Source organism: Hevea brasiliensis, chromosome 7, assembly GCF_030052815.1.
Source record: "Hevea brasiliensis isolate MT/VB/25A 57/8 chromosome 7, ASM3005281v1, whole genome shotgun sequence".
Classification (NCBI taxonomy): Eukaryota; Viridiplantae; Streptophyta; class Magnoliopsida; order Malpighiales; family Euphorbiaceae; genus Hevea; species Hevea brasiliensis.
This window is the reverse complement of record NC_079499.1, coordinates 33286630-33299092: the sequence shown is the minus strand read 5'-3', so window position 1 is coordinate 33299092 and position 12463 is coordinate 33286630. Positions and strand designations below refer to the sequence as shown.

The 12463-nt window shown below is 38.0% G+C and overlaps 1 non-coding gene across 1 annotated transcript; it reads left to right on the top strand.

Moving 5' to 3' along the window:
• The first annotated feature begins 606 nt into the window (after positions 1-606).
• LOC131181949 (small nucleolar RNA R71) lies at positions 607-713 on the top strand. Its single transcript, XR_009150419.1, has one exon. It is a non-coding gene; the product is annotated as a small nucleolar RNA R71 (small nucleolar RNA).
• The last annotated feature ends 11750 nt before the right edge of the window (positions 714-12463 follow it).

The following is a 12463-nucleotide window of genomic DNA, read 5'->3' as shown; positions in this document are numbered from 1 at the left end:
GGAATAGGTGCATTTTGATTCCTTTCTGGTGGAAATCCAGGTGGTACTCTGTTTTGTTGAAAATTCTACTGTTGTTGCTGAAAATTAGGAGGTTGTTGATAATTTTGTTACTGCCCTTGTCGACCTCCCCAAGAAAAGTTAGGGTGGTTCCTCCATGCTGGATTATATGTAGCAAAAAAATGATTACCAACTGGTTTCTGATTGTAATTCCCAACAAAATCAACTTGCTCATTTCCAAACTCTTGCCTATAGGAAGGAAAATCATTGACACAATGCATATTTCCTGCACCAACATCTTCTGTATGACTAGAACCTCCAATTTATGAGTTAACCTTCATGCTTAACTTATCCATTTTTCTCGTCAAAGCATTAAATTTGGCATTGAACATACTCATGGCATCTAATTCATATACACCAGCTAGTGGCTTCTTCATTTCATTTCTTTCATAGCTCTATTGATAATTGTTGTAAGCAATTTTATCCAATGCTGAATAAGCTTAATCTTTTGACTTCTCCATAAGATCACCCCCTGAAGATGCATCAATTATACTTCTAATTGCTAGAGAAACACCATTGTAGAAATGTTAAACTAGCATCCATTTAAGGATTCCATGATGTGGACATCTCCTTTGAAGAACCTTATATCTCTCCCATGCTTCATAAAGACTCTCATCATCTCTTGGTCTGAAAGAAGTTAATTCATTTCTCAATTTTACAGTCTTGCTAGGAGGAAAGTATTGAGCCAAGAAAGCTTGTGACAACTCATCCTAAGTCGTTATTGAACCCGGAGGTAATGAATGCAAGCACTCCTTCGCATGATCCTTTAAAGAAAAAGGAAATAATCTCAGCCGGATGGCATCATCTGACACTCCATTTATCTTCAGCATGTCACTAATCTCAAGAAAATGTGCAAGGTGCACATGTGGACTCTTAGTAGGACCTCCGCCAAACTGTGATTGTTGAACCATTTGACAAAGTGAGGGCTTCAACTCAAAGTTGTTTGCTTCCACTCTAGGCCTTATAATACTTGGTCTAAAATCTCCAAAACTAGGAAAAGCATGATCCTTAATTGATCGGTTGTTATTGTTTGCCATAGCTTCTATCACTTGTTGCTCTTGATGTTGCTCTTGCTATCTTTGAATTATGAGTTCAACTTTTTCCTCTTTTAGACTCTACTCTTAAAGCTTTAGCTATCTTTTCAATCTCAAGATCAAAAATTAAATCAATTTTTGCACTTTTTGTTCTTCTCATATAAAAGATATGTACCTGAAAAATCAAAATAGGAAAATCTCAAAGTATAATGATAAAAAAAGAAATTAAAATAAAAAATAAAATGCCCAAATTAACCAAACAATCAATCATCTAATATCAAACAAAACAAATCTCCGACAATAGTGCCAAAAACTTAGTTGCGTACTCCGTAAGTATACGGGTTGTTCAAGTTGTAAAGAAAAGAAATCATCCCACTGAGATTTTTTATTTGAGTACCAAACTATAAAAGTCATGATAATTTGTGCCATCGATAATTTGTGCCAAAAATAGAGTAAGAGATACAACAAATTTGTAACATTCTCACTTTAGCTAGTCTGTACAGTCTATTGTACCGGTGACCAATGTCGATCCGGGCAGCTAGAATGTTTGAAATTATAATTAGACTAAAGTGGGGAGTTATAAAGAAACTAAATAATGCTCATAAAAATCAAGAAAAATTTATAAGAATGAAATACACTAAGGTTAAACGAGCCGAAACTCAAGGGATGAGTAACCTGAAAGGGAAGTGACGGTGAAGGCCGTTAGCAACCCTAAACCCGGGGAAAACTTCATAAAATAATTTTTGGAACTCCAGAGAAGGGTCATTGAGGTTCTTATGGCATTAGAATGCCAAGAAAATACTTAGGAAAAATTTTCAATTGGTACAGACAATTTTACCTCATTAAGCTAAATGGAGGACATTTTTGTCATTTCGTCTTCAGAGATGATTTTTGGCCAACATGTCCCATTAACTAAATAATTTATATGACATATATATGAATAAATATTATTAAAAATTTAATTGAAATTAAGTAGACAAGAAAAGAAAAGAAAATGAAAAGAAAATTGGATTTATTACTTCATGCTTATGTAAGCATGAGGTAATTAAAATGCTTAGCCAATCAAATTAAAGAAAAACACTTATAATACATAAAATGGGCAGAAAATAAGTCAAAAAATTCTAGAACAACCATTTGCTCTCCCTCTCTCCTTCCTTGCCGCACCATAGCCCTCCATAGCCAAGCTTTACCAAGCTTGATTTTCTTAGTTTTTACCGAACAAAAGCCTAAGTTCCCAATACAAAAACTTGTTCTTTCCTCATAGTAAAGCTTTTGGGAGCAAAAAGAAATAAAAAAGAAGAGTTCTTGCAAGCTTTGGATTAGCTCCATTAGAGGTTAGTGACTTAATTTGTTTTTCTCTTTGAAATTATGTTGGAGGAGTATGATTGAGTTTAAATTTACAAAGAAATTTAATAAATAACATGTGTATGCCCATCCCACATTTTTGGCAGCCTTGGATGTGGTAAGGTTTTGAGGATTTCATGGCACTAGAAATGGTAGTATGGCTGCCTTAACATTAGTTTCTTAAGTGAAATGGTGAAATGCAAGTTAAATGCATGATTTGAGATGTTAGGGTTAGGGTTTGGGTATGAAATGGAGACTTTTAGCATGCAATGGTGAAATTAAGTTTTAATGGTCAATTAGTGACCATTTAGTTATGTGTAAACAAGAAATGAAGTGGTTTGTGTAGTGGGAATTGAGGTTAGTGTGGCTGTCCTTGGTGACCTACAGGACTGGGCATGAGTCTAGCAAGTTTGAGCAGCAATAACTGGAGTTGTAGAGGTTCAATTGGTGCAAAGCCAATTGGATATTAAACTAGACACATAATGGCACAACTTTATTGAAGAAACCATGCCCAGAAAACCAAACCAAGTTGACCTAAAGATTGCTCTAATCTAGGTGACCTGCAATCTGCTTGGGTAAAATGACCAAATGGACAGTGTTTAGTCATTTGGTCATAACTCAGTGTAGAAAGGTCCAATTGACCTAAACTTTTACCAAAAAAAAATGAGATATAAACCTACAACTTTCATGAGAAAACCTAACCCAAATTATGACCATAACATATTCAAAAAGTGACCTGCAGTCACTGCTCAAAATACTATAGATTTGGTCAGTCCAGAAAATCTAGAAAATTTGTAATCTGGCCAGTTGTGGTTTTTGGGCCATAACTTGAGCTACAAAACTCCAAATGGAGTGACTAAAATAAAGAAATGTAACTAGACAAAATAAGGAACAACTTTCATGTTGACCACTTTACCAAATTCCCACTGCAAAAATGACTAATAGAACAGTAAACACAAAGCTTGAAATTTGAAAATTCTGAACAATTAACATTAAGCTTAAAAATGGTTATGGCAACCAATACCAACAATTTTAGAATGCAAAATGTGGTATGTTGGGAATATTAAAACCAATGTGCCTATTGTCAATGCAAAAGTCAACATTTTTGTTGACTAATGAAATAAATAGTAACACCTAAACTTGAATTTCAAGAATTGTATAATTTAAGAGTATAACATGCCCTAGTACACCTAACAAGATTGGTTTGGATAGGTTGGCATGCCAAAGGGTTCTGTTAGCAGTACTGCATATGGCTTCAAGCCATTCTGTGTTTTATGGCCTCATGTGCCATTATGTGACATAATAGCCTTCGGCTATGTTGATTGAGTTGTTATGCTCGGGTTTTATCCCTGATAATTATTACAGCTTATTAGCTGTTCTGTTGCACACCGAGAGACACAATGTGATCGATGGTGTGATGGTCTGAGGTACTTAGTACCCAGTGTCAGTTTACTATTTATCTAGTCCAGTCAACTAGTAGGTGTTACTCGGGCAATGATAATAAATCTTCCCAAATTTTAATCGAATAATACTGCAATAAATATCAAAAATTAAGTCTACCAAAGATGTAAACATACATTCTGCATACTTTCTTTATTTTAGTTATTTTATTTTATATTGTCACCACTAAGCAAAATTGCTTAGCACGTCGCTTTTGCCACGCGCAGGTACTGGAGACATAGTTGGGGAGCCCGGCAGATATCAGACTGGGTAAACTTTCAGAGCTGCATATTGAGTCCAGAGTCACCTCACATCTGCAGTGCACTTGGTAGGACATTAAGACTTTGGGTGGCATTTTGTATTTTACATTTTGTATTAGTTTTGGATTATAACTATAAACTCTTGAAATTATTTGATAATGTAAATATATGAAATTTCATGTTATTGAAATTTTCTGTATATTATGTTGAAAAATGAAATATTGAGAAATATTCATGAATGTGCTTCAAGTGATGATGTGAACAGAAAAAATTCAGAAAATAGTGTTGAGATTTTGAGATTGAGTTGAGATGTGTGTATAATGGAGTTATGGATTTGAAAATTATATTGGAAGTGTCTTTTAAACAAGTTTAGAAGAACTGTTTTTTCAATTTATAGCCGGCACTCTATCGGATTTTTTATAAAATTTGCAAAAAATTTAGATTAATACAAAAATTTTAAATAATTGAGTAAAAAGGGGTAAATTGAATTGAAATATGATTTGGTGCTCCAGCACACTGTGTGGCATATCTTACTCGGCTACACTGTAGATGGGTAAGGGGTGTCACATTTAGTGGTATCAGAGCATCGGTTTAGGCATTTTTAGGCCTAGATAGAGTGCATACCATTGCATTGCATTTATAAGTGTTGAGGTGACATTGATGCAGATATGTTTGTTTTCTTATTTTGATTAGGATATGGATCCTGCTTCTTAAAGAGTAATTGATGAAGAGGTGGAGAGTCGTGCTCTACCAAGGTTTGAATCTAGGGGCAGGGGAGAATTTGCTCCACCAGCAGCTAAGCCACCTGCCCAACGTCAGTTTGCACAATTTAAACAAATGATCGAGTTTTATCGGCAAATGATGGGGCCAATTCCACCACCACAACGACAGCCACAACCTCCACCAGCACCATAGAAGTCCTATCTGGAGAAACTGTGAAAACATGGGGCTGTGGATTTCCTTGGGAAGAAGGAGGATGATCCCATGACAGCAAAAAACTGGTTGGATAGAACAATTAGAGTACTGAAATAGCTTCATTGCACCCCCGAGCAGAATCTGGAGGGTGCTGTGTCCCTACTTCAAAATGATGCATACCAGTGGTGGGACACAGTAACCAGTGAGGTGCAACCTGATCAGATTACCTGGGATTACTTCCTAACATAGTTCAGGAAGAAGTATGTCAGTAAGGTGTATTTAGAAGAAAGAAGAAGAGAATTTATCAGTCTGAGATAGAGGCAACTATCCGTGGTAGAGTATGAGTGAGAATTCATCAGACTGAGCCGGTATGGGAGGGAGATAGTCCCTATAGAGGCAGAGAGGTGCAGAAGGTTTGAAGAAGGGCTCAATGACAATATCAAAGTCATGATAACAACATTGGAGATCACAGATTTTGCCAAATTAGTAGATGCTACATCGAAAGTAGAAAGGGTCCGAATAAATGAGCAAACTAGAAGGGAAAGACAGTAGAAGAGAGGTCCAGGTCAATCTAGTTCATTTTTTGCTCCCAGTAAGAAGAGTAAGGGTCCTCTTACTCAGGGTTCAGGACAACCACAAGGTCAAGGTCAGTCCCAGGGGCTCAGACCACAGTTCACACCTAGGAGAGGCCAGTCCACACCATTAGTAGGCAGCTCTCCAGGGACGGTGTTTAGGGGACCAGCCCCAGCATCTTCTACCTGTCCATACTGCCAGAAGTGGCATAAGGGGGACTGTTAGCGAGTGACTGGTGCAGGCTTACGGTGTGGATCTACAGAACATCATATCAAAAATTGTTCGAAGAGGACTACTACAGTTGCTCCAACACAAGCAGACAGACCTGCTCCTGCACCACAAAGAGGTAGGAAGCCCGATAAATCTAAGGCAGCTGGTCCATCACTGAGACCTGCATCTGAGTCAGCTGAGAGGCCAGAGGCCAAAGAACCAGCCAGAGCCTATGCCATTAGAGCTCAAGAGGAGCAAGATGCCTCGGATGTCATCAGGGGTACGTTCTCCCTCTATAACACATCTGTGCATGCATTGGTGCATCCAGGATCCACTCATTCATACATCTGCATCAAACTACCCGCAGAGAGGGGAGTTTCAGTAGAGGAGAGTGATCAAGACATTCTGGTCATAAATCCACTAGGCCATAGTGTGGTAGTGAATAAGGTGTATAAAGGTTGCCCATTGAGGATTTAAGGGTATGAATTCTCGGTAAACCTAATTGAATTGCCTTTCCACGAGTTTAAAGTGATTTTGGGAATGGACTGGTTGTCACGTCATCAAGCAATAGTTGATTGCAAATTGAAGAGGATTTCTCTGAAAACATCTGAAGGTGAAGAGATTACTGCTGTGGGTGAAAGGAGAGATTTCCTGTCCAATGTTATCTCAGCCACAGTTGCAAGAAGATTGATGAAAAAAGGCTGTGAAGATTACCTAGCACACGTGGTTGATACTAGGCAGGCTAAGCCGAACCTGTGTGATATACCCACAGTAAGAGACTTCCCAGATGTGTTTCCTGAGGAATTGCCTGGTTTACCACCACAAAGAGAAGTCGAGTTTGCCATTGAGGTAATGTTGGGTACAACACCAATTTCTATTGCTCCTTATAGGATGGCACCCACTGAATTGAGGGAGTTGAAAATTCAGTTGCAGGAGTTACTCGATAAGGGGTTCATATGCCCCAATGTGTCACCATGGGGAGCTCTGGTGTTGTTTGTGAAAAAGAAGGATGGAACCGTGAGATATTGTATTGATTACCGGCAGTTGAACAAAGTAACTGTGAAGAATAAATATCTATTACCCAGAATTGATGATCTATTTGAACAGTTAAAGGGAGCTAGTGTATTTTCAAAAATTGATCTCAGATCAGGGTATCATTAGTTAAGGGTAAAGGATGCAGATGTGTCAAAAACTGCATTTAGAACCCGGTATGGGCATTATGAATTTCTAGTGATACCGTTTGGGTTAACAAATGCACTAGCAGCATTTATAGACCTTATGAATCGTATCTTTCATCCATATTTAGATTGATTTGTAGTGGTTGTTATTGATGATATTCTGGTGTATTCCAAGACCAGGGAAGTACATGATGAACATTTAAGGATTGTTCTGCAAACCCTGCGAGAAAAGAAGCTGTATGCTAAGCTGTCCAAGTGTAACTTCTGGATGAGTGAAATCTCTTTCCTTGGACACATAGTATCAGGGGATTAGATTGGATCCCAAAAATATAGAAGCAGTGATGGAATGGAAGCCTCCCAGAAATATAACTGAGGTCAGAAGTTTCTTGGGGCTAGTTGGGTATTACAGAAGATTTGTGAAGGGGTTCTCTCTTATAGCTGCTCCAATGACCAAGTTGTTGCACAAGAATGTGAAATTTGGCTAAAACGATAAGTGCCAAGCCAATTTTGAGAGGCTGAAGGCTATGTTAACAGAAGCACCAATGTTAACACAGCCAGTGTCAGGAAAAGACTTTGTGGTCTATAGTGATGCCTCGCATAATGGGTTAGGGTGTGTATTGATGCAAGAGGGGAAAGTGGTCGCCTATGCTTCTAGGTAGTTAAGGCCACTTGAAGAGAACTACCCTACTCATGACTTGGAGTTAGCAGCAATTATCTTCGCACTGAAGATATGGAGGCATTATTTATATAGTGAAAAATGCTACATCTATACAGACCACAAGAGTCTAAAATATTTGCCAACCCAGAAGGAGCTCAATTTTTGACAAAGGCGATGGATTGAGTTCCTAAAGGACTATGATTGTGTGATAGATTATCATCCTGGGAAGGCATGTAACACCCTAGGCAAATCCCACATCGACAAAACACGGGAGAGATGCTGGGTTTATAAGTTGGTGGTTCGTAACCCCTAGTGACGCGTTTTAAAACTGTGAGGGCTTCGGCCCAGAGCGGACAATATCACTAGTGGGCCAGGCCATTACATTTATGGTATCAGAGCCACTTCACGTGCAACCTTGAGCGATGGTGGGGCAAACCTCAGCGAGGACGCTGAGTCCCATAAGGGGGGTGGATTGTAACACCCTAGGCAAATCCCACATCGGCAAAACACGGGAGAGATGTTGGGTTTATAAGTTGGTGGTTCGTAACCCCTAGTGACGCGTTTTAAAACCGTGAGGGCTTCGGCCCAGAGCGGACAATATCACTAGTGGGTCGGGCCGTTACACTCGGCTTATTTAACTTGGTTACATTTCATTGCTATTATTTTTCCTTTGTTTTTCTTGTATTTTCTTTTCTTGCATTTCCTTATTTTATGTCTCCTCACTCATATCCAAGTGTAGTTCTAGGCATCCTAGCTGTTCAGATAACACTAGTCACCAGAACAGTAGAATGCACTACCGAACATAGGGGTGTTACAACTGGAACTCTGTTCTACTGACTTTCCCTCTTTTTCTGTCTTCTCTGATTTTTTTTTTTCTCAGGGGCCGCTTTAGATTCAATTCTTTCTAACTCTAGTGCTTGAGAAATAAGTTCAGAGAAGTTGTTATGTTTAAATCTGACCACTTGTAATCTAACACTGGGCTTCAAGCTGATTTCAAACCTCTTACATCTCTCCCTACTAGTAGAAAGTAGACTTACTGCATAATGGCTCAGGCGGGAATTAGTTAGTTGAATGACTAGGGTTAAAGTCATGGAATCAAGTAAATGCAACAAATGACATGAATTAGGGTTTTGGACATTAAGGTTTAGAGACCAAACATGTGAAAAACTTGTTAATGGTGTCTTTGACCTAATGTGAAGTGAGAAATGGTCATTTGTGACCTAATTAAGTGTGTTAGAAGTGTTGGAATTAAAGTCAAATTCGGAGGGAGTATGATCATGCTGCTGTAGCATGACCAAGTCAACTTTGAGGGACCAAAAATGAAATTTTACAAGTCCAATTGGTATGAGACCGATTGGGAATGAAAATAGGCACTAAATGACACAATTTTCATTTGGAAAGCATGCCCATAAGTGACTAAAACCTAGTGAACAAATTGACCAAAGATGGAAAATTGCAGGCTGCCCTGCACAAACTGACCAAATGAACAGTGTTTGTTCATTTGATCATAACTCGAGCTAGGCTGGTCAAAATGACCTGAAATTTTACTAGTGGATAGATGAGATATAGACCTAAAACTTTTATGAAGAACACAAACCCAAATTATGCCATTAACCCAATCAAATTACTGAACAAATTTGAATCATTGAATCTGCAGAACTGCAGATTTACCATATGAACAGTAAAGTTTCAATAGCTATAACTCTCTCTAGAAAACTCCGATTTAGGTGATTCTTAAACCGATGGAAACCTAAGGCATGCTAGAACATTTCATATGAAGAAAATTAGACCAAATTATGGACCTAACTTGATCAAATTGCTGAATGAAGTTAGATCAATAATCTATCAGAACTAAAATCTACAGCATGAACAGTAACCATAATTTGGATATAACTTGAGCTACAAAACTCCAATTGGAGTGATTCAAAAAGGAGAACAAACTTAAGACAATAAGGAATATTTTCTATGCAGAAAGTTTTGCCAAATTCTAACAGTAAAATGACCAATAAAATAGTGCAACTAGGGACACCAAAACTGAAAATTTGGCAATTTTGCCTAAAAGACCTAAGTTTTGAGAAAATGACCAAAACCAACAAGTTTGAGACCAAAATGTGGTATGTGGGTGAAGTTGGAATTCCCATACCTATTAAGCCTTAGAAAGTCAACAAATTGACTTAAATAGTGTAGTGAATAGTAACCCCGAAACATAAATTTTAAAGAACGTTGAGTTTAGCAGATATAAGCTAGGTAAAAGTAAAGTTAAATTTATTTTTGGATTTATGCTAAGTTATGGTACTGAAACACTGTGAAACTGTGTGTTTCAGCTGAAAAAGACTTGGAAGGTCTGAGAGAGTGAGTCAAGGCCTAGAGGCAACTCACGTCAGGTTTGTGCATAATAAACCTTATTTGAGTATTTTGTCATTGAAAAATTGATTGGTTTGTTTTATAAAAATTTTGTGTTAATCATGAATTGTGTTGCCACTTTGTGAATGAAACTATGACTTTGGAAATCTATCGGATTCCTTATGAATTATTTGAATAAAATGTTTGAAATAGATTTTTTTATTCATACTTAGCATGATAGTGCCTTATTATTCCTTCTCCATTTATGGGGTGAGATCGATTATTTTTCATCCCTCTCTGGTTTACCAGTTGAGGTTGTAGATCGGATGAGTACTCATTAGCTAGCTAGCCACCTCCCTCATTGATTTCGATTAGTGGGGTTGTAAATTGCTTTGTCATGGTGTACAACACGGCATTGTTCGAAAATTTTGTGTCATGGCTTAAGTTATGTATGAATTGGCAACACTATGTTTATTCAATTATTTGACCCAAAAATTTTGCTATAATGAGCTTTGATAAATTGTGAATTTAATTGTGCAACATTTAAATTGTGTTTTGTCAATGAATGATTTATGTATTGTATTTTAAATTTTTATTGTGCACCACTGAGTATTTTTATACTCAGCAATAGCTTATTTTGCTATCGCAGATAAGAGCAAGGAGAAGGCAGTAGAGTGAGCTGCTACTAATATTGAGGACTACCCTGATATTTTTGTACGGGTATTGTTTTATACCCTTGGAGTTATTTTGATGTAAATATTGCAATGTTTTATATATCAATGTAAAGTTGAGCAGTTGTATAATAAATTGTAATAATATTATTTTGGAACTTCTTTTTGTAAATTAAGATTTGTATTTATGAATTTCATACTTTATGCATTGTGAATTAAGTAATGAAATATTTTGAGATGACAAACTTTGATTGGATTATGAAATTATTTTGAAATGGATTGAATTGAGTTGATTTGATATTAATTGGAGGTTGGGAGTTGTGGAAAATTATTGGAAGTGTTTTTCTCAGGTATTTGAAGAACTGTTTTATCAAAATATAGATGGAACTCTGCCAAAATTTTTATAAAATTTGCGGCAAAAATTTAAAATGGACAAAAATTTTTACTAGTATTTAAGCTTTGAATAAATGATTTTAATTCCTACCAAAATGCTCACCACTTCCAAAATGCAAGAAAATAGTTTTTAAATCCCTTGTAGTGTACTTAATGAATTATCGGTAGGTGAAGTTCGGTAGTTCATTAGGTATTCTACGGGAACATGTCATGCCTTACAGAGGGGTAAGGTGTGACATGTTTTAGTGGTATCTGAGCATGGTTTTGCAATGAATTTTGACTATTTATGTGACCATTTCTTTGATAAGTACAACTGCTCAAGTGTCCTTAATTGATACATATGATATATTTACATCATGAATATGCACTAACGGAGGTCAACCTCCTTGTGTTTGATCTCAGGAAGTAGAAATTTCGGGAAAACAGAATGGAAGATGGAGATCATTCCATGGAACAATCTGTTGAGGCTGAGGTTCAAGAGGAAGCCCCAGCACTCCAGAACGTGAGTGGGTCAGCCACTCCAGCTCCTACGCCAAAGACCGCGATTTCTGCTTTCGGTTGCACAGCAGATGGCTGCGTTTTTCTAGCAAATGGCGGGAAATGTGCCATCCCAAGCTCAGATGCAAGTACCTGTAGCACAACCATAGCCCTCAGCTCGGCAATATGAAAAATTGATGAAATTTGGGGCCACTGAGTTTAAAGGCACTGTGGATCCACTGGAGGCAGAACAGTGGTTGGAAAGGATGGAACGGGTTTTCAGGAAGCTGCAGTGTACTGAAGAATTAAAATTTGAATATTCAGTATCTCTTCTCCAAGGGGATGCATATGAATGGTGGAAGACCATCCCCCACAGCCTGGTAGAACCTCCAGTCCTTACTTAGTCAGACTTTTTGTGGGAGTTTTGACAGAAGTGGGTCCCCGATGCATATGTGGATATGAAGTTACAAGAATTCCTGAGTTTGAAACAAGGGGACAGGACCATAGCAGAATATGAGAGAGACTTCTCTCGACTGAGCCACTAAGCTGGAAGCTTAGTCTCCACCCCTAGAGATAGATGTAAGAGGTTTGAGTCCGGGTTAAGGCTGAATTTGAGAACGCAAGTTGTGGGTTTCCGACATCAGAATTTCACTGAGTTGATCTCACAGGCCCTGGAACTGGAAAGGATAGAATCAGAAGGGGCAGTGAAGAAGGGTACACAAGAGAAAGAGAAGACTGAAAAGACTACTGGACAAGCACCTGAGAGTGGTTCTGGGAAGAGGAAACAGTTTGGGGGATCCAGCTCTCATAGATCTGGCAGAGGCAGATTCTCTGGCCAAAGACCACCCCGGTCTGGTCAGCAGACCCAGCAAGCACCCCGAGGAGCTCTATCAGTACGGCAGTGTGAAAC